A 23,338-nucleotide genomic window follows, 5' to 3' on the forward strand; every position below is an offset into this window, starting at 1 on the left:
CCCATCTATTTGCTCTCTACAAGAGACTCATTTTAGACCTGAAGACACCTTTAGATTGAGAGTGAGGGAGAACTATTTATCATGCTACTGGAAGCCAAAAGAAAGCTGGAGTAGCCATACTTATATCAGACAAACTAGACTTTAAGTTAAAGGCTGTAACAAGAGATGAAGAAGGACATTGTATAATAGTTACAGGGTCTATCCATCAGGAAGAGCTAACAATTATAAATGTCTATGTGCCGAATACCGGAGCCCCCAAATATATAAAACAATTACTCATAAACATAAGCAACCTTATTGAGAAGAATGTGGTAATTGCAGGGGACTTTAACACCCCACTTACAGAAATGGATAGATCATCTAGACACACAGTCAATAAAGAAACAAGGGCCCTGAATGATACATTGGATCAGATGGACTTGACAGATATATTTAGAACTCTGCATCCCAAAGCAATAGAATATACTTTCTTCTCGAGTGCACATGGAACATTCTCCAAGATAGATCATATACTGGGTCACAAAACAGCCCTTCATAAGTTTACAAGAATTGAAATTATACCATGCATACTTTCAGACCACAATGCTATGAAGCTTGAAATCAACCACAGGAAAAAGTCTGGAAAACCTCCAAAAGCATGGAGGTTAAAGAACACCCTACTAACGAATGAGTGGGTCAACCAGGCAATTAGAGAAGAAATTAAAAAATATATGGAAACAAACGAAAATGAAAATACAACAATCCAAACGCTTTGGGACGCAGCGAAGGCAGTCCTGAGAGGAAAATACATTGCAATCCAGGCCTATCTCAAGAAACAAGAAACATCCCAAATACAAAATCTAACAGCACACCTAAAGGAACTAGAAGCAGAACAGCAAAGGCAGCCTAAACCCAGCAGAAGAAGAGAAATAATAAAGATCAGAGCAGAAATAAACAATATAGAATCTAAAAAACTGTAGAGCAGATCAACGAAACCAAGAGTTGGTTTTTTGAAAAAATAAACAAAATTGACAAACCTCTAGCCAGGCTTCTCAAAAAGAAAAGGGAGATGACCCAAATAGATAAAATCATGAATGAAAATGGAATTATTACAACCAATCCCTCAGAGATAGAAACAATTATCAGGGAATACTATGAAAAATTATATGCCAACAAATTGGACAACCTGGAAGAAATGGACAAATTCCTAAACACCCACACACTTCCAAAACTCAATCAGGAGGAAATAGAAAGCTTGAACAGACCCATAACCAGTGAAGAAATTGAATCGGTTATCAAAAATCTCCCAACAAATAAGAGTCCAGGACCAGATGGCTTCCCAGGGGAGTTCTACCAGACGTTTAAAGCAGAGATAATACCTATCCTTCTCAAGCTATTCCAAGAAATAGAAAGCAAAGGAAAACTTCCAGACTCATTCTATGAAGCCAGTATTACTTTGATTCCTAAACCAGACAGAGACCCAGTAAAAAAAGAGAACTACAGGCCAATATCCCTGATGAATATGGATGCAAAAATTCTCAATAAGATACTAGCAAATCGAATTCAACAGCATATAAAAAGAATTATTCACCATGACCAAGTGGGATTCATTCCTGGGATGCAGGGCTGGTTCAACATTCACAAATCAATCAACGTGATACATCACATTAACAAAAAAAAAAGAGAAGAACGATATGATCCTGTCAATCGATGCAGAAAAGGCCTTTGACAAAATCCAGCACCCTTTCTTAATAAAAACCCTTGAGAAAGTCGGGATAGAAGGAACATACTTAAAGATCATAAAAGCTATTTATGAAAAGCCCACAGCTAACATCATCCTCAATGGGGAAAAACTGAGAGCTTTTTCCCTGAGATCAGGAACACGACAGGGATGCCCACTCTCACCGCTGTTGTTTAACATAGTGCTGGAAGTTCTAGCATCAGCAATCAGACAACAAAAGGAGATCAAAGGCATCAAAATTGGCAAAGATGAAGTCAAGCTTTCACTTTTTGCAGATGACATGATATTATACATGGAAAATCCAATAGATTCCACCAAAAGTCTGCTATAACTGATACATGAATTCAGCAAAGTTGCAGGATACAAAATCAATGTACAGAAATCAGTTGCATTCTTATACACTAATAATGAAGCAACAGAAAGACAAATAAAGAAACTGATCCCATTCACAATTGCACCAAGAAGCATAAAATACCTAGGAATAAATCTAACCAAAGATGTAAAAGATCTGTATGCTGAAAACTATAGAAAGCTTATGAAGGTAATTGAAGATTTAAAGAAATGGAAAGACATTCCCTGCTCATGGATTGGAAGAATATATATTGTCAAAATGTCAATACTACCCAAAGCTATCTACACATTCAATGCAATCCCAATCAAAATTGCACCAGCATTCTTCTCGAAACTAGAACAAGCAATCCTAAAATTCATATGGAACCACAAAAGGCCCCAAATAGCCAAAGTAATGTTGAAGAAGAAGACCAAAGCAGGAGGCATCACAATCCCAGACTTTAGCCTCTACTACAAAGCTGTCATCATCAAGACAGCATGGTATTGGCACAAAAACAGACACATAGACCAATGGAATAGAATAGAAACCCCAGAACTAGACCCACAAACGTATGGCCAACTCATCTTTGACAAAGCAGGAAAGAACATCCAACGGAAAAAAGAGAGTCTCTTTAACAAATGGTGCCGGGAGAACTGGACAGCAACATGCAGAAGGTTGAAACTAGACCACTTTCTCACACCATTCACAAAAATAAACTCAAAATGGATAAAGGACCTGAATGTGAGACAGGAAACCATCAAAACCTTAGAGGAGAAAGCAGGAAAAGACCTCTCTGACCTCAGCCGTAGCAATCTCTTACTCGACACATCCCCAAAGGCAAGGGAATTAAAAGCAAAAGTGAATTACTGGGACCTTATGAAGATAAAAAGCTTCTGCACAGCAAAGGAAACAACCAACAAAACTAAAAGGCAACCAATGGAATGGGAAAAGATATTTGCAAATGACATATCAGACAAAGAGCTAGTATCCAAAATCTATAAAGAGCTCACCAAACTCCACACCCGAAAAACAAATAACCCAGTGAAGAAATGGGCAGAAAACATGAATAGACACTTCTCTAAAGAAGACATCCGGATGGCCAACAGGCACATGAAAAGATGTTCAACGTCGCTCCTTATCAGGGAAATACAAATCAAAACCACACTCAGCTATCACCTCACGCCAGTCAGAGTGGCCAAAATGAACAAATCAGGAGACTCTAGATGCTGGAGAGGATGTGGAGAAACGGGAACCCTCTTGCACTGTTGGTGGCAATGCAAATTGGTGCAGCCGCTCTGGAAAGCAGTGTGGAGGTTCCTCAGAAAATTAAAAATAGACCTACCCTATGACCCAGCAATAGCACTGCGAGGAATTTATCCAAGGGATACAGGAGTACTGATGCATAGGGGCACTTGTACCCCAATGTTTATAGCAGCACTCTCAACAATAGCCAAATTATGGAAAGAGCCTAAATGTCCATTAACTGATGAATGGATAAAGAAATTGTGGTTTATATACACAATGGAATACTATGTGGCAATGAGAAAAAATGAAATATGGCCTTTTGTAGCAACGTGGATGGAACTGGAGAGTGTGATGCTAAGTGAAATAAGCCATACAGAGAAAGACAGATACCATATGGTTTCACTCTTATGTGGATCCTGAGAAACTTAACAGAAACCCATGGGGGAGGGGAAGGAAAAAAAAAAAAAGAGGTTAGAGTGGGAGAGAGCTAAAGCATAAGAGACTGTTAAAAACTGAGAACAAACTGAGGGTTGATGGGGGGTGGGAGGGAGGAGAGGGTGGGTGATGGGTATTGAGGAGGGCACCTTTTGGGATGAGCACTGGGTGTTGTATGGAAACCAATTTGACAATAAATTTCATATATTAAATATATATATATATAAACAATTTTTATTTATGTTTACATATATTTGAGTTTATATACATGATCATATTGGAATTTTTTATTGTAGTCACATTTATTGGTGTGACATTTATCTTTGTTCTTAGCTTTGTCATATAACATTGTCATTTCTGTTTCTCAAATTATCGTTTTATCTTTTACTATCTGGCTGCACTTTGACTACTTTCTGTATGTGTATTTCCATTCTCATAATTTACAAGGCCTTTATTTTTAAAAATTTATAACAACAAATATCAATGGCAACATTATGAATTGAAATTTAAATTTCTAAGACTGACAAACTGTCTTATGTCTGTGCTTTTTAGTGCAGGAGCTACTATCCACATGTTGGATATCAAGCACTTGAACTATGGCTAGTTTAACTTGAACTATGGCTAGAGAAACTGAATTTTTAAATATTCATTTTAATTAATGTAAATTTAAATATTCACAAGTGACTCGTGGCTACCTTATTGGACAATAGAGATCTGTGGTATATTCAGTTCTTTATTTCATTAAACAGTATTCACTAACTCCCATCTATGAGTACACTTCCATTCTTCCTATCTTCATTATTTTTTCCCTCTCTCCTCCTGGTTGCGGTTAGTGTTCTTTGCCATATAATACAGTTCTCTCATTTTGAGCGTGTGGGAGGATTGCTTTTTCAGATAATCTTGTGTTTAGGAGAGTTCCAGTGATGAATTCTAGCCAATGAGTTGTGAGCAGAAATGACATTACTGATGTGAGACGTTTTCTTCTGTCATAAGTCTGGTAATGTTTCCGAATGTGGTTTTCTGTCAGTTTGTGTAGGAGTAAAGATGATGTAGAATAGAATCACAGTGTACCCATGATGGGCATTTCACATGAGTGTGAAATAAAACTTTATCACGTTAAACGATTGGGATTTGGGAACTGTTTCAACCCAGTCTAGTCTGCCTTGATTGATACACTCCATTACTTTCTTTGTCAGCATAAAATCTGTTGACATATCTTTAAAAGAAATCAACCCGTTTGCAAGCCTGTCAACTTTTACTTCTTTTTCCATATGGTTGTTAGCTATATTGTTTACAAGTAACAATAATATTTTTAAAAAGTGTGTTCTCTTCTTAACTATAATCTCCAAAACTGTTTTATTCTTAGTCTTTCAACTAAATTACTTCATTTTGCTTCAGTTTTTACATTTATCTTTTAGTTAACAGAGACATGGAATGAGTCTCAGAAAGCAGTAAGAATGACTTCATTCTTACTTACTTAGTGGTGGTACAATAATAGAAAGTGGTAAGAATAAAACATTAAAAATTGGGAAACCATAGATACAAAATGTGGCAGTATTTACCTAGTGATCTTCATGGGAGACAATACCCTAATAATATTTTCAAGAAAGCCTCATAGAAGTTGATTTCTTGATTTTTTGAATGTGGAACTTACACATAAAAGATAGTTTGGCCATAATATAAAACTATTGGGTTATCCCTTCCCTGCTTGTTCTCCAAAGACTTTTAGATGTTTCTCCAAGTCATCTGTCTTTGAATCAGTCTGTTGATCAAACTCCAAGTTGATTTTTTTCTGCCCTGACAAATAACCTAATTGTGTTTCTTAAACATCCACAAAATTCTTTCTTTGCTTTTGAAGGCTAGTGTTTCAGTGTTGATGGTTCTATGATGATATTCCTATGGCATAATAAGTCCTTCTAATCTATAAATTCAACTAGGCTTTTATTTATGGAAACTTTTAGGAGTCTCCAGTTACATATGTATTGGATCATCCACATTCATCACTTATCTAATAATTTTGAACTCATGATTTGAATTTTTTTGTTCATATTTCTCATTCTATTATGAATCTCATTGTATTATCGTCATTAGTTATTATTAGTTTCAGAGTGAGTTAGTTATTCCAGTGAGGTCTACAATTTATGTTACTATGTGTTTCTTTCTTCACTTCTGCCAGCTCCTGTTTTATCTCTTCTTTTTCAGTAATTTCTCAGAAGTCCTGATTATTTCATCAAGTTATTTAAGTTTATAATGATGCCATTGGTTATAATTTTAATCTGATAAATTTCTTCAGTTATATCCCCAACTCTAGTCTCCAGTAGTATCTATCACATCATCCTTCATAATATTCACTGCTAGCTCAAATTTCTTTGTGTTCTTGTTTTATCTGTTCATTACATATCTTCCCAGTATAATTAAAGATAATTGCAGACTGAAACTTCTCCTGTCTTTCACATTTAGTCCTTTATCCTAGAAGCTTAATTTAGGTTAATACATAGTAGGCAATGAATGAAGGGGTAACTTCTTAGTGAATTTCTTTATATTGAGGCTCATTTTGATGGATAAGAGTCATAATACCTCTCAAACTACTGTTATAGATTTGAGGGGATATCAAATAATCCACAAAACTTGAGACTGTTAGTTGTGTGTTTTTAAATCTTGTATTGCACACAATATAAAACTTTCACTTGTGGTCAAAGCATTGTATCAGGAACAAATAATAACATTTTTGTGTAACCCTAGCTAAGGTAAAGTTTGATAAGGCAGTTCTAGATACAACAGTTTTCCTCACAAGCTCCCACAAGTCAAAATGTTAAAGCCTGGTGGACTTCCCTTACCTACCCAAACCTGACAAAACCTAACAGCAACTCTCTTCATTTCATGAAAAGTGGAATCCAGTAACACATATTTCTATCTTTCTATGCTTCACTCTTTCTTATCATAGAAATGTGAACATATTTGCTTAAGTAAAAGTAACATTTTTGGATATCTACTGCCTACCAGATACTGTGATAAATGCTTTTATATTAAAAAAAAATAATGGTTCCCGTTTCTCCACATCCTCTCCAGCATCTATAGTCTCCTGATTTGTTCATTTTGGCCACTCTGACTGGCGTGAGGTGATAGCTGAGTGTGGTTTTGATTTGTATTTCCCTGATAAGGAGCGACGTTGAACATCTTTTCATGTGCCTGTTGGCCATCCAGATGTCTTCCTTAGAGAAGTGTCTATTCATGTTTTCTGCCCATTTCTTCACTGGGTTATTTGTTTTTCAGGTGTGGAGTTTGGTGAGCTCTTTATAGATTTTGGATACTAGCTCTTTGTCTGATATGTCATTTGCAAATATCTTTTCCCATTCCGTTGGTTGCCTTTTAGTTTTGTTGGTTGTTTCCTTTGCTGTGCAGAAGCTTTTTATCTTCATAAGGTCCCAGTAATTCACTTTTGCTTTTAATTCCCTTGCCTTTGGGGATGTGTCGAGTAAGAGATTGCTACGGCTGAGGTCAGAGAGGTCTTTTCCTGCTTTCTCCTCTAAGGTTTTGATGGTTTCCTGTCTCACATTCAGGTCCTTTATCCATTTTGAATTTATTTTTGTGAATGGTGTGAGCAAGTGGTCTAGTTTCAACCTTCTGCATGTTGCTGTCCAGTTCTCCCAGCACCATTTGTTAAAGAGACTGTCTTTTTCCAATTTGACAATAAATTTCATATATTGAAAAAAATAAAATAAAATAAAATAAAAATTTGAAATCCGAAGAATGAATAAATAAATAAATAAATAAATAAATAAATAAATAAATAAATAAATAATGGGTTTGTCTAATAGAATAGGAATTATTTACTGGTAACCCAAATTAGAATACTTAGGCTGTTTGCTGTGGGCAGACAGTTAATTAGTAGGTAGTAGCATGAGATTTAGGCATACTAATGAATTAAAACTTGTAAATGGCCTTTTTACTATTTTAGAAGTTGCTAGAAATTTTCCTCAAATTTCATGCAGATGAATATTGATTTTATATATATTATTGCCATATTTTAACTTTAATGATTTTTAATGATTAGTAAACATGTTTCTTTTTGTCTGAGTAAAATCTTACTAATTCAAGCATGAAATCAGTTACTTTAGGGGCACCTGGATGGCTCAGTCAGTTAAGCATCTGATTTCAGCTCAGAATATAATCTCACAGTCGATGAGTTCAAGCCCTGCATCAGGCTCAGAGTCTGGAGCCTGTTTCAGATTTTGTGTGTGTCTTTCTCTATCCCTCCTCTGCTCACACCCTGTGTCTCAAACATAAAATACAAACAAAAAAATAATTTAAAAAAGAAATCAATTACTTTAAAAATAACTCCTATTAAGATATTTGCAAATGATATATCCTAAAGGGGTTAATATCCAAAATACATTTTTAAAAACATATATAACTGAACACCAAAAAAATACAAATAATCCAATTTTTAAAATGTGCAGGAGACATAAACAGACATTTCTCCAAAGAAGACATGGAGATGATCAACAGGAACATGAAAAGATGCTCAATATCACTAATTGTCAGGGAAATGCAAAGCAAAACCACAATAAGATACTACCTCACACTTGTCAGAATAGCTAAAATAAAAAACACAAGGTCTATACTACCCAAAGCAATCTACACATTTAATGCAATCCCTATCAAAATACCACCAGCATTTTTCACAGAGCTAGAACAATCCTAAGATTTGCACAGAACCACAAAAGACCCCAAATATCCAAAGCAATCCTGAAAAAGAAAAACAAAACTGGAGGCATCATGATTCCAGACTTCAAGTTACATTACAAAGCTGCAATCATCAAGCCAGTAGGGTACCGGCGCAAAAACAGACACATAGGCCAATGAAACAGAATAGAAAACCCAGAATTGGACCCACAACTATATGGTCAACTCATCTTCAACCAAGCAGGAAAGAATATCCAATGGAAAAAAGACAGTCTCTTTAAGAAATGGTGTTCAGAAAACTGGACAGTTACATGCAGAAGAATGAAACTGGACCACTTTCTTGCACCATATACAAAAATAAATTCAAAATGGATTAAAGACCTAAATGTGAGATAGGAAACCATCAAAATCCTAGAGGAAAACACAAACAGCAACCTCTTTGATCTCAGCCAGAGCAACTTCTTACTAGACATATCACTGGAGGCAAGGGAAATGAAAGCAAACATGAACTACTGGGACCTCATCAAGATCAAAACCTTCTGCACAGTGAAGGAGACAATCAACAAAACAGAAAGGCAGCCTACAGCATGGGAGAAGATATTTATAAACAACATATCTAATAAAGGGTTAGTATCCAAAATCTGTAAAGAAGTTATCAAACTCAACAAAAACAAACAAAAAATAATCCAGTGAATAAATGGACATAAGACATGAATAAACACTTTTCCAAAGAAGACATCCAGGTGGCTAACAGAAACATGAAAAGTTGCTCAGCATCACTCATCATCAGGGAAATACAAATCAAAATCCTGATAGATACCACCTCACATCTGTCAGAATGGCTAAAATTAACAATAACAAAAAACAGGTGTTGACAAGGATGCAGACACTGTTGGTGGGAATGCAAACTGGTGCAGCTACTCTGGAAAACAGTATGGAGAACAGTAAGAAAGTAAAAATAGAACTTCCCTATGATCTATCACTTGCACTATTATTTATCCAAAGAATACAAAAATACAGATTCGATGTGGTACATGCACCACAATGTTTATAGCAGCATTATCAACAATAATCAAAAGTGTGGAGATAGCCCATATGTCCATTGACTGATGAATGGATAAAGATGTGATATACATATATATATATATATATATATATATATATATATATATATATATATACACACATACATATGGTGTGTATTATTACTTAGCGATCAAAAAGAATGAAATCTGGCCATTTGCAATGACATGGATGGAACTAGAATGCATTCTACTAAGCAAAATAAGTCAATCAGAGAGAGATAAATACCATATGGCTTCCCTTATATGTGGAATATAAGAAACAAACTAGATAAACATATAGGAAGAAGAAGGAAAGAAGAGAAGGGAGCGAAACAAACCACAAGAGATTCTTAATGATAGAGAACAAACTGAGGGTTGATGGAGGGAGATGGGCAAGGAATGGGCTAGATAGGTGATAGTTACTAAGGGTGTCACTTGTAATGACCACTGGGTATTTTATTTAAGTGATGAATCATTGAATTCTATTCCTGAAACCAATATTGAACTGAAATGTTAACTAACTAAAATTTAAATTTAAAAAAAAGGTTTAAAAAAAACTGCAAGAAACAAGTGTTGACAAGGTTGTAGAGAAAAAGAAACCCTCATACAGTGTTGGTGGAAATGCAAACTGGTGCGGCCACTGTGAAAAATAATATGGAACTTCCTCAAAAAATTAAGAATGGAAATACCATGTGATCAGTAACTGAAACTAATATAACTCTGTATGTTAATTATACCGGAATTTAAAGAAAAATAAACAATTGTTGTTTGAAACCTTTTTGTAAAAATTTCTAATGCCTATTAATTTTAAGTGTTTTTATTTTATTTTAAGTATAGAACATTTGGATCTGCTTGTTGCTATAACTTGAGGACAGTAGCAGGAGTCACAGTCATGCTCTCTGTACCATAAGGTTTATCTATATACTTCTTTCAATGAGAAAATATTTTTGGCCCTCAGTCCTTTTTCTTCCCTCATTCCACTGGCCTGCTTACTAATTCCCTTCATCCCTATTTTTTTAATGTTTATTTATTTTTGACAGAGAGACAGACAGAGCATGAGTGGGGGAGGGACAGAAAGAGAGGGAGAGCCTGAAACAGGCTCCAGGATCCGAGCTGTCAGCACAGAGCCTGCCACGGGGCTTGAACTCACAGACAGTGAGATCATGACCTGAGCCAAAGTCAGACTCTCAACCGACTAAGCCACCCAGGCACTCCTCCTTCATCCCTATTAATTGTTTATTCACTGCTTAGTATATGCTAAATACCTGCATTGAAAAGACATAACAATATTCAAGGCAGTTTTAAAGATGTAATTACTATTTTATTTTATGACGTTATTTTTCTATATAATGTAGGTTTGTAAAAAATATTCACTTTTAGGGGCATCTGGGTGGCTCAGTCGGTTAGGCATCCGACTTCAGCTCAGGTCATGATCTCACTGTTGGCGAGTTAAAGCCCTGGGTCAGGCTCTGTTTTGACAGCTCAGAACCTGGAAGATCTGTCTCCCTGTCTCTCTGCCCCTCCCCCACTAGTGTTCTGTCTCTCTCTGTGTCTCAAAAATGAATAAAAACATTAAAAATTTAAAAACAAATAAACATTAAAAATATTAAACATACTCATTTTTAAAGTATCTGCATTAAAAGAAGCATTTAATGTTTGTATATGTATACTAGCCAAAGTTTTAAAAATGATTATTATAAGTGAATATTAGTATTAGCAGATGTCATTAAGGCACTTGCTTGACTCAGACTTGTCTGTATTTGTCCCCTTCTAGTAACTAACTGCTACTTTTCCATATAAGGAACTGTACATATTTTTTTTAGCAAAGTGGCTAGAACTTGTCTGGTTCCTAAGGGCTTACTCATGCTCAGTCTCTCTTTGGGTTGTCATTGTCTCCTAAATGTCTGGGTCAGTCTACTGGGAAGGATAAGGAGCATATTTCTTGAAAATCTCTTTAGATTTTGTCTCTCTTCCTTCTTTCCATGGGCACCATCTAAAATATTACATTTTATACATTCCAGGCCTCACTTCTTCTCTTTGAAATAATTGAAATAAAGCCTTGAAATAAATTAAGCACATCTGTACTGACCTCAAAGATAATGTTGTGACCAGAGGTCAATGCTGAAACTAATTTTTTTTTAGTTAAAAAAGAAGAAGAAGAAAAGGAATCACATACACACACCCTTTTCCCCTTGAGACATTCTTAGGAACTTGTTCCAAACTGATGCCCTTCTGTGGAGATTAATTAAGCGGTCTTCTTTAACTGATGTTCAACCATAGTTGTATATTAAATTTAAATTACTTGAGAGGAGAGCTATGTTTCTTAAACCATTAATAACCACAACTTGAGTTTTAATTCTAAAGCTACAGAACTCGTATTTCTCCAGTGTTATCATTTTAAGCACCTAAGAAACCAAAGGTTTTTAAAAGTTGTTTTCTTCTCATTTCTTAAGTATAACTGGTCTACCCCTCCCCTCATGTTAGTAGGGATGCACAGAGGATTTTAGCTTTCACGGTTTGCTTTGGATTCCACTAGTGAATTTGTTTAAAAAAAATCTTTTTTTGTCTTTTGCAAACTTCTCGTGGATCTACCCAGTTGAATGAAATGTCAAACAATAATTAGACAAAATGGTAGCTTAGATCTACAAGCTAAGCACATGTATTCTGATAAGACTACATGTTACAAGGTTACATTTTGCGTGGACATTAGCAGAACCCTAGTGCCTTCTAGTGTTCACCTTCATTTAATAACATGGATAGTTTTTGCTGCTTCCAACAATCCCTGATTCAGTCTTTTCTTCTTTTAAGTTGCCCAGATGCCTAATTAACATTGTTAGCTCTCCCTTTTCTTTTTTTTAAATTTTTTTTAATGTTTATTTATTTTTGAGAGAGCAAGATACAGAGCGTGAGTGGGGGAGGGGCACAAAGAAGGAGACAGAATCTGAAGCAGGCTCCAGGCTCTGAGCACAGAGCCTGACGCAGGGCTCAAACTCACGAACTGTAAAATCATGACCTGAGCTGAAGTTGGATGCTCACCCAACTGAGTCACCCAGATTGCGGTTAGCTTTCCTTTTTCTATGCACACACTGATAGCTTCCTACTGCATGTGGTTTTTACTTTCCTTTAGAGGGCTTTCCTTGATGTGTTTGGCTCTTGCCTGAGGCAGGTCAGAGTGCTGGAAGTTGATGCTCCAAGAGCAGCTCTCAGCTAATGAGAGAGGGAGTTGGATAATAAATGGTGGCTACCTCATCCTTCGTATGTTATAACTTTGTGGAATTATCTCTTCACTCCAAGGTTGCCAGTGGGTGGTCCTCAGTTTCCCACAGTGGTCACCTGCACATCATCTTACTCCACGTTGCTTCCCTTCCATTCCCTGTCTCCTTTTACCACTCCCCTGCAGTCCTGCTAAGATCAGCTCCCTAAGAAACCACTTGCACTCAAATCTCGGGGTCTGTTTTGGGGGAAACTCATTTTAAGTCACCAGTTTCTGTGGGTTACTTTTTTCTAGTTTTGTTGAGAAATAGTGGACATACATCACTGTATAAGTTTAAATCATGCAGCATGATGGCTTGATTTACAAATATTGTGAAATGGTTATCACAGTAGGTTCAGCTAACATCCATCTTCTCATATAGATACAATAAAAAGAAAAGAAAGAAAAGGAAAAAAATTGTTTCTTGTGATGAGAACTCTTATGATTTATTCTCTTAACAGCTCCTGTATATCATACAGCAATGTCAGCTATAGTCATCATGTTGTACGTTGTAGTTAATGAGTTGCTTTTGAGAATGCTCAGTACATTTCAGTCAGAATCTACAGAATTAAAAACAAATGCTCATTTTAGAATAATAGTGTTGGATTTGAAACAGATATGTGTTTTGCTTTTGCCGGATTGATTTCTTTTAAGTACTGTCTTGCTGGAGTTCTCATTCTGCTGCTGTGGAATGTAAATTAACCCTAGCGTAGCCTGCTACTTTGGGGCTGTAGGTGTTAAAATGGTTATATTTGGGATCCTTGCATATTCATGCCTCTGGGTTCTTGTGGACAAAAAAAATGGTGCATTTGATTTGACCTCTCTGCGAATTGAAGCCCCAAAACACAAGAGTCACAACACACCCATAGACAATTTAAAATGAATGCATAGTACAATACTTAATAGCATTTATGGTTGAAGACCATTGAAGACTATTTTCTACTTCTGAAAACTCTGACACTCTCTATAATCTTGTAATGTGAGTAAGCAAATGGTGTTTCTAATTCCTAATTCATACAGTGCAAGCCCTGAGCTGTGGACAAACCAGAATTTCTTACCTGGTCCTCCAAAAAGTAGCAAAGGGCACAATTCAGATATGTAGGAAATTAATTTCTATCACTTACATCATGTTGCTTAACAGCCCCCTTTTCCATTCAGTAGCAAACACTTAACAATCGCCAAAACAAAATAGCCCATTCAAGATTATTCAGGGGGTTTTGTGTGTGTGTGTGTGTGTGTGTGTGTGTGTGTGTGTGTGTGTGTGTGTGTTTGGTTTTGGTTTTTTTAATGTGAAAGACTTTCCTTTGGGAAGAGGGTACTTGGTATTTCAAGGCGTCTTTCCCATCATCTGCCCCTTCTCCCTCAGAGGCTTCTTGGCACAAGGGGGAGTTCACATCACTTTGTAATGGTAGGCAAGGAAGTGTCTAGATCTCTTGATAGCTCTCACCAACTTCAGTTTGGGGTGTAGCAGTTTAGTATTTGTTTGAATGGCTGCACCTCTGAGACTCAGTGCATTTTCCATTTGCCCTCCAGCTCTTTCCATTTCCTCTCCCCTCAAACCACTGGAAGGCAAGTTGCTTCCCTTTTTTTAATGTTTATTTATTTATTTTGAGACAGGGCATGAGCAGGGGAGAGGCAGAGAGAGAGGGGGAGAGAGAGAATCCCAAGCAGGCTCTGCACTGTCAGCACAAAGCCTGACACCAGGCTTGAACTCACAAAATGTGAGATGGTGATTTGAGCCAAATCCAAGAGTCAGATGCTTAACCAAGTAAGCCACCCTAGTGCCCCTGGATGGCAAGTTGCTCCTTAATTCTTAGCTACCTGCCCACTCTCCCATCTTGCCCCCACTCCCAGCCCCAGTTCACCCAGAGAGCCTTTTAGTTCTAAACCTCTTAACGTGCCACATGGTGGCAAGGGTGTGGAAGCCACCTGTGTGTAAACATGTCGCACACTGGGGCACCTGGGTGGCTCAGTCAGTTAAGTATCTGACCCTTGGTTTCGGCTCAGGTCATGATCTCATGGTTTGTGAGGTCAAGCCCCACATCAGGCTCTGCACTGACAGAACCTGTCCTAGACTGTGTCTGCTCTTCTGTGCCCATGCCAATGGCTACAAGATACCTCTGGGGCATTCTCTGGCTATAGCCGAAATGGGAAAGAAGGATTTGTTCCCACTGCTTTTCACTTCCTGCTATCTCATTCTGTCTCCTATCTTTGGTCCAGGGTAGTATGGGTATCTGACATCACCTCAGGGATCTAGGCAGAGTTACCCTAATTTTATCTCCTCCAGAGCTGTCAGCGTCCTGTCTGCAGTAGGATGGCTTCTTCTTGCTGTGTGTCAGAGCCTTCCCTGGCAGCCTTCCTCCTCTGTGCCCTGAGGCTGACAGTAAAAACCCAGGCTCTGACTCTCTTGTTTAGCTTTTTCAGTGTAAAAAGAATATTTTGAAATTTAGAAAACATATTACTCCCCGAAAAGCTTGGTTCACAAGACTATCATCTAGCTATAAACTCAGGAATAATTTAGTCTGAAGCTCAGAATTGAATAATGTCTCACTTGTTCTAGGAAATATCTGAAGTAATGAGTATTACTCATCTAATGGGTGGGGAGTCATAGAGAAGTGGATTTATGGTAAATAAAAAAATACATTGGTTTAATATTTTCAAAAGCATTATCCCTTTTAAAATGTTACTTTGAACAGTGTGTCTTAAAATAGACTTTTATTCACATATTCATTGATGAATAACCCAAATAAAGCAGAGTATGTGAGGCTAAAGATCCTTCACTTTATAGGGTTATACATTGTATAAATTTTCTGAATAAGAAATGCCAAATTATATTCCTTTCTGCTTGTCTGATTTTTATTACTTCTGAGTATAGTACACAAATTCATTGAAGTTTGACCTTGAAAAATTAAAAGAACATCATTTTTTATGAGCACTACCTTCACCCACAATTACAGTGGTAACTCTCTAGTCATGGTCAAAACAAGATGTGTAACCAAAACACAAGAGGGCACAAATCCTGAAATGTCATCCTCTGTTAATACATGTATCTACACCAGTACTTTCATGTTAATCTCCCCCAGAAATGGGTGTTGTTTATCTTAGATCTGCAAATACTTACGCACTCCACTATTTCTTTCAGCCTGACTCACTGCTTCTGGAATGAGAAATGAGGAAGTCAGAATTGGTCTGCCTCACAATTGCTGTGTGGATGGAGTAAGGTAATTTTTGTGAAGGTTTATACCCCAGTGGATGCCTGCAGTCTGATGAGACAAACATTTGACAAGGAGCTCACATTTTTTTTGAGCACCTCCGATCTGCTGAATGCTTTCAGAGAAGAGAGAGAAAGATTTCGTATATCCTTTTTAAAAAATTTTTTTTAAACTTTTATTCATTTTTGAGAGACAGAGAGAGACAGAGCATGAGCAGGGAAGGGGCAGAGAGAGGGAGACAGAGAATCTGAAGCAGGCTCCAGGCTCTGAGCTCCAGAGCCCCACGCGAAGCTTGAACTCATGAACTGTGAGGTCATGACCTGAGCTGAAGTCAGACGCTCAACCGACTGAGCCACCCAGGCACCCCTCTTATATCCTTAAAGACCAACTATCCTTTTTTACTGAGAAGGCTGAAAATATAAATGGAGTGGAAGCAGAGAGCTATCATTCATTATCTGACCATCTATTACACAGGTGCTATGCATACCTCATGTTATTTAATCCCCAGAGCAATCCCACAACAATCTCATTTTCAGATGAGCCATCTGAGACCCACAGGAATTAATAGACTTCTCAGGACCCCATAAGTGGTAACTGGCATACACTGGGGCTAGAACCCATATCCATTTGGTTCTAAATCTCTGACCTTTTATACTACACCAAAATGAATGTAAACATGCATTTGCATTTTCTCATTTTGGCTATGTAGGGATTTTTTTCTAACAGGTCAGTTCATCAAGATGATTCCGTAGTTCAAGGAGGCACCAAGATGTTTGTTGACAGTTAGAACATGAAGAGACTACCTGAGAATAGGAACTTAATGTCCCAGAATAAAGTCCTGACAAATTGCAACTAATAACTAACTGAGAAATCTTAGAAGCTTAACATAAGTGTAAGAATTTACTTTTTTTTTCTCTAGATTATTATGGCACATCTGACATTCTTTGGTATTTTACATAGTACATTATCTATTTTGTGCTCGCTAATTTGCAACACTCAGAGCTTATTATGCCTGGACCATTGCCCAGCACAAACTCGGTTTTTTGTATGCATTGGCAATGCAGAAACTATAGATATGCCTTAAAAGTACTAACAGAGATGAGTATTTCCACATCTGACTACTATTTTCAGTTTGAGTATCTAAATATGATTTATAATCTGCTAATTCAATGAATAAACCATTAATTCATAAACGATACATTTTCTGATTAGAGCAGAGAGATGCCACAGGCCTGGGGAAGTGAGTAGGATTTCAGTCTCGTCCATAACTCTTTTATTTAGAACTGATTTAAAGGTTATTTAGGGCTGAGGTGCCTGGGTGGCTCAATTGGTTGGGCATCTGACTTCAGCTCAGGTCATGATCTTGGAATTCGTGGGTCCAAGCCCTGCGTGGGCTCTGTGCTGACAACTCAGAGCCTGGAGTCTGCTTCAGATTCTGTGTCTCCCTTTCTCTCTGCCCCTTGCCTGCTGGTGCTTTGTCTCTCTCTCTCTCAAAAGTGAATAAACATTTAAAAAAATAAATAAATAAAGCTTATTTAGGGCTAATTTGGAAATTTAAGGAGGCTTAAGGAAAGATTTTTCCTCTTCACTATTTTCCATTTAGATTGGAAATGATGTATTGAGGCAGATAAGCTTCATGTCAGAAGATGATGGGAGCAGAAAGTTAAGTAGAGAAGGAAAATGAGGAGAGTAGTGGGAGAAGAAATATACCCTGACAATCAATCCTACCTCAGACTAAGGAAAAACACTTTATATGGCAGCTACATCAGGCATCCCTCCACCTACCCTGACCCAAGAAAAACAAAAAGAGGAGAGAAAAATCCAAAAGAAAAAAAAAAAACATTATAATGCCCTCAACTTTTCTTTGCCATTCAGAAAGTGTTTTGGAGTGCCATTCAGCTGTACATTGGTGATTTTCCCCTGAGTTCCTCACTTTAGCAGCCCCCAAAAGATAGTATGTTTCTCTGTGTACATATCTAGGTCTGGGGTGGCATCTGGAAGAGGAGAATTACCCTTCAGGTTTATAACCTTCTTTGCAGCTTTTCTGGAAATTAACTTAGCTTTATTTACACCTGCCTTCAAAAAATAAACACTCAAGCAGCCCTGATGGCAATAAACCAGATGGAATCAATAATTTACATATCTCCAGAGGAGTCTGTCAAGAATCAAAAGCAAAAGAAATGATTGACTATTTTACAGAAATTACTTTATTTTAACAGAGTTGAGACATCCATTCTTTGACTGAATTTAACTGATTCTATATTTGCCTTCAATTAATACTACTGAGAACCAGCACAGCATTGTTTCTTGAAAAAAGAAAGAGAAATGAGGCAGTGTGGGTGGGAAAGGAACAAAAAGAAAAAAAGGGGGGGGGACCTGGCTGGCTCAAGTGAGTGGAGCATGCAACTCTTAATTCTCAGGGTCATGAATTTGAGCCCCACACTGGGTGTAGGGATTGCTTAAAAAAAGAAAAAGAGGGGCACCTGGGTGGTTCAGTTGGTTAAGCAGCTCACTCTTGATTTCAGCTCAGGTGATGATCTCATGGTTTGGTTCCATGGGATGTAGCCCCACATCGGGCTTTGTGTTGATGGAAGAGTCTGCTTGGGATTCTCTCCCTTTCTCTCTGCCCCTCCCCCACATATGCATGCCAGCTCCTTCCATCTCTCTCTCAAAATGAATAAGTAAACTTTTTAAAAAAAGAAAGAAAGAAAAATCAAAAAGAAAAACTTAATAGAGTAAAAAGAATTTACTCAAGCTGAGTCCTTTCCTTGCCAGGAAATTTTCCAATCCCTGTGACTTAATTTCTTTGATCTATTTACTTTAAACACCCAGATAAAATAACACACGTTCCCCCGTCGCCCCCATAAGTATATAAATATGGCCATTTAACTTCTCCATGTTGTGCTCTAAATAATGGATTTTATTCATAAACATGCCTACAACTGAGCTATTTAGAAAGGTAGTTACAGATGTGTTATGATCAGTGTTGGAAAACTATCTCCTGCTTTGCGGAAAGTATAGATCCTCATCCTCCTTCAGCAGAGTCACTGTTTCCTTTCTTTCTCTCTTCATTTCCTGTGCTTTATCAGCTTCACTCCCAAACCCTTAAGTGATGTTTCCCCAACCATAAAGTCATCCTTCTCAGGAGGAGGAGGAACATGTGTCCATCCACCACTCTCATTTTCATGTTGAATTTCTGTGGGTTTCTGCTGTTATGCCTCCACGTACACTCATAGGGAATAGTTCTTCATATTCAGTTATCCTATAAATTTAATCTCTGGATTTACACTATATTTTACCAAGAATCAGGACACCATTCTTTGTATTTAGGTATTTTATTGTATTTAAAGATTATTTCTTTTTCACCTACCTTTAATAAAATTCATCACATCAGTAGAGAATACAGTTGATAATAATAGTAATTTTTTTTCTTTTCCTGCCTGCATAGTTTTCTTAAAGGGAAACAGCTTCAAGACTATGTAATAGCTTTAAAAACAAACAGCTGAATTTGCAAAAGTTTGGTTTTCACATCTGTGCTTCCCTCATGACCGCTATACTGATTCTAACTCTTCCCTGAATACAAACTCCAGCCATTTCTTCTTTAAGTTCACCATGTTTGATCAAGTTCACAGATCCATTTTAGGATAGTGAGTCATGAAATAAACTGAGTTTCCACTGAGAGAATAAAGTCTGTAGAGTCATAAGCCATTGACCTTAATCAGAATTCATTTGAGATATGTTTAGGTATATCATAAAATAATAAATCAGTAAATCCAAACAAGGCAGAAACAAACATAAGGGAAAGGGAACAAATTAAAAGTAGGACAGATAAAAAGCAAATAGCAAGATAGTATATTTAAACCCACTTTGAGTTGCCCCTGCATACCCACTTGAATGGTTAACATTAAAAGGACGGAGAATACAAAGTGTTGGCAAAGATATGGGACGACTGAAACTCCCATTTATTGCTCGTCAGAGTGCACAATGATACTTCAAGAGGGATCATTGGAGCCACTTAGAGAAGCCTGACAGTTTATTCAAATGTTGAACATATACTTACCATATGACTCAGCAATTCTATCCCTTATTGTTTACCTACGAAAAATCAAAACATTTTGACAGACTTGTACTCAAATGTTTTAGCAGCTTTATTAATAAACTTTATCCCAAACTTGAGATAATCCAAATGCCGTCAGATGGTGAATGGATAAACATACTTTGACATATTCATACATTATAATACTACTCAGCAATGTAAAGGAACCAACAATGGATACATGTAGCAACATGGATGAATGTTGGAAGTATCATGCTAAGTGAAAGAAACTGTAAAGACTACACATGGTATGATTCCATTGTATAAGCTTTTAGAAAAGACTACAGTGAAAGAACAATTAGTACCTGTTACTGGTTTGGGTGATAGGAGTGGACTGACCACAAAGGGGAACAAAGGAACTTTTCAGAGTGATGGAAATATTCCATATCATGACTGTAATGGCACTTACCATTGTATATACTTGTCAAAACTTATTTCAGTATATGCTTAATATTGTTGAATTTTGCATGTAAATTACACCTCTATAAAGCTGACAAAAAATAGTTGAGTTAGATTGTATTGATCAAAATGAGAATATATTTATTTTAAAAAAGGAGAATATATTATATATATTATGAAGAAAGAAGGAACAGTATTAGGGCCAGGGAGAGAGGGAGAGTGAGAAATAAGATATGAAAGAATATAGTCAGGACAGTAGAATGCTTTGCTTTATTGCAGTCACAAAGCTGAGTCCATTTAAGAACACAGTAGTTTTGTCACATAGTATTCAGGCCTCTCAATAAAGCCTAAAATTTAGAATGTACCACTCCTGATGGGATATATTTTGTAATAATGAGATAAAAATGAGAAACTATTTGGAAACAATATATATGATAATGAGACACAGAATTAAATATGGTTCCATCTGTTTGTTTTGAAAAGATTTGGGGAGAAGTTTTGTTTTGTTTTGAGATATTAAAAAAATTTATGATTGACATACAAAAGGCTGTATATACTTAAGTTATAGATACAACTTAAAGAGTTTAGACATAAGTGTACATCATGAAATTATCAATTCAATAAACATATCCATTACCTCCAAAAGTTTCCATCCACCCTATTTATGTATTTTATTATGATAAAATACTTAACATAAGATATACCTTCTTTACAAATTTTTAAGTATGTGGGGAAGAGTTTGAGAGACATTTATATAAAAAAGTGGTGAGCCCACAAAGGGAAAGAATTTGAATCTCATGAAAAAGAATGTTATTACCCAAAAGTCAATCAAGAGAAAGTTTTATGGGTGCTAGCTTTGTTTCAAAGTCTGTGTAAGTAATTTATCGTGTAATTGCCTTTCTATATCATTTTTTTTCTTTTCAGTGGCATCTTCCTGGAAGAACTTTATACTGGAGAACAGTTGAAGCTCACCATTCTGGGACCCCAGGTAGGTTTGCCCAGAACTGGAACAACTCTTATTTGCTGTTTAGTTTCCTGTCCATTCCTTACCACCCTGGAGGACTAGTACTGTCCAGAATGGGAATAGAACAAGGCATCTGCTTCTTGGCCATTAGCAATTTTCTGTTTCCAGAGGCTTGATGGGATTCACTTGTCTTCAGAATATTACAAATGATGTATTTATAGGAGAGAGTTGGGATCATTCTGTCCTAATTTCAGGAGGGACTTCATTTTTCACACTTGGAAGCTACTCATTTGTCATGGTGAATGAGTTATTTGAGTTTTTTAGGAGATTTTATTTTCTAGAGCCTCAATATATCCACCATAATGATATCATAAAAAGCATGTTCACTGCCTTAAAACCCTTTGGCTCCACCTATTCATTCTTCCTATTCCACCAGCCCCTGGCAATCACTGTTCTTTTTACCATTTCCATAGTTTTATCTTTTCCAGAATGTCATATCGTTGGAATCATACAGGATGTAGCCTTTTCACATTGGCTTTTTTCACTTTGTAATATTCATTGAAGATTCCACCATGTCTTTTTATGGCTTGATAGCTCATTTCATTTTGGTGCTAATATTCCACTGTCTGGATGTACTACAGTTGTGTTTTACCCATTCAATCAAGACATCTTGATTGCCTTCCAAGTTTTGTCAGTTATTAATAAAGCTGGTATAAACATCCATGTGTGGGTTTTGGGGTGCACATGAGGCTTAAGCTCCTTCAGGTAAATACCAAGGAGCAGTTATTGGATCCTATGGAAAGAGTGTTTAGTTTTGCAAGAAACCACCCAACTGTCTTCCAAAATGACCATATGATTTTGTGTTCTCACCAGCAATGAATGAGAGTTCCTGAATATGGTGTTTCAGTGTTCTAGACTCCAGTCATTATAATAGGGGTGTAGTGGCATCTCACTGTTGTTTAAATTTGCATTTCCCTGGTGACATATGAGGCTGAAGATCTTTCATATGCTTACTTCCTACCTGTATGTCTTCTTTGATGAGATTTCTACTAAGGTCTTTGGCCTATTTTCAAATTAGGTTGTTTATTTTCTTATTGTTTAGTTTTAAGATTTCTTGGTATACTTTAGACAGATAGTTTTTGAACATGTACATTAATTGTCAGCTCTCTCAGTGTAATTCTCGCTATGTGGCATTGTTGGAAATAATTTAGCAAAACAACGGATTAGGAATAAATCTCTAGATTTTTCTCCCTAATAGGAATTAAAAGACTTTGGCAAATTGGTAAAAGGTGAAAAGAAAATTTTGTAAAACTGACTGGCTCAGTCAGTTAAGCTTCCGACTCAACTTCCGCTCAGGTCATGATCTCATGCTTCATGGGATAGAGCCCCACGTTGGGCTCTGCACTGACAGCACAGAGCCTACTTGGGATTCTCTCCCTCTCTTTCTGCATCTCTCTCTCTCTTTCTCAAAATAAATAAATAAACTTTTAAAAAAATAAAAGAAAATTTGGTAACACATAAGGTGATGTGACTACATGTAGAATTCTGTTTAGAGACAGATTTTAGGCATTCTTAAACCCAAATCTCCAGATAGTTTAACCTGAAGGACCTGTAGTAATCCTTTTGGCTACAGAAAACAAGCTCAGTACCTCTCAATAAGAGAGTCCCTGTGTTTATGTTTATATCTACCATCAGTGGTACAAATTAGATCTTCAGTAAATATTATGGGAATAAGTGTTTTACATTATGTTGTAGTTATATATCAAAACCAAAACAAAAATTAAATTTGATGAGCTAGTGATCATTTTGAAAGAGAAATTAACTTATTTTTAAAAACTATTTCTAAAAGGAAAGGCCAAAGTTTTTTAAAGTAGATACATCCAAGGCATTACCTATCTATATTGCTATTTGTAAATCAGTGACTTTATCTGAT

The 23,338-nt window shown here is 36.7% G+C and overlaps 1 long non-coding RNA gene across 1 annotated transcript in view; it reads left to right on the forward strand.

The window, feature by feature from the left end:
• Positions 1 to 22,755, forward strand: part of LOC123385741 — a 527,360-nt gene extending 504,605 nt beyond the window's left edge. Inside the window, exons 8-9 of the long non-coding RNA XR_006598700.1 lie at positions 15,877 to 15,955; positions 21,366 to 22,755. This is a non-coding gene — a long non-coding RNA (uncharacterized LOC123385741). The remainder of the gene's footprint in view (positions 1 to 15,876; positions 15,956 to 21,365) is intronic.
• The last annotated feature ends 583 nt before the right edge of the window (positions 22,756 to 23,338 follow it).

Source organism: Felis catus, chromosome A1 (assembly GCF_018350175.1).
Source record: "Felis catus isolate Fca126 chromosome A1, F.catus_Fca126_mat1.0, whole genome shotgun sequence".
NCBI classification, from domain to species: domain Eukaryota; kingdom Metazoa; phylum Chordata; class Mammalia; order Carnivora; family Felidae; genus Felis; species Felis catus.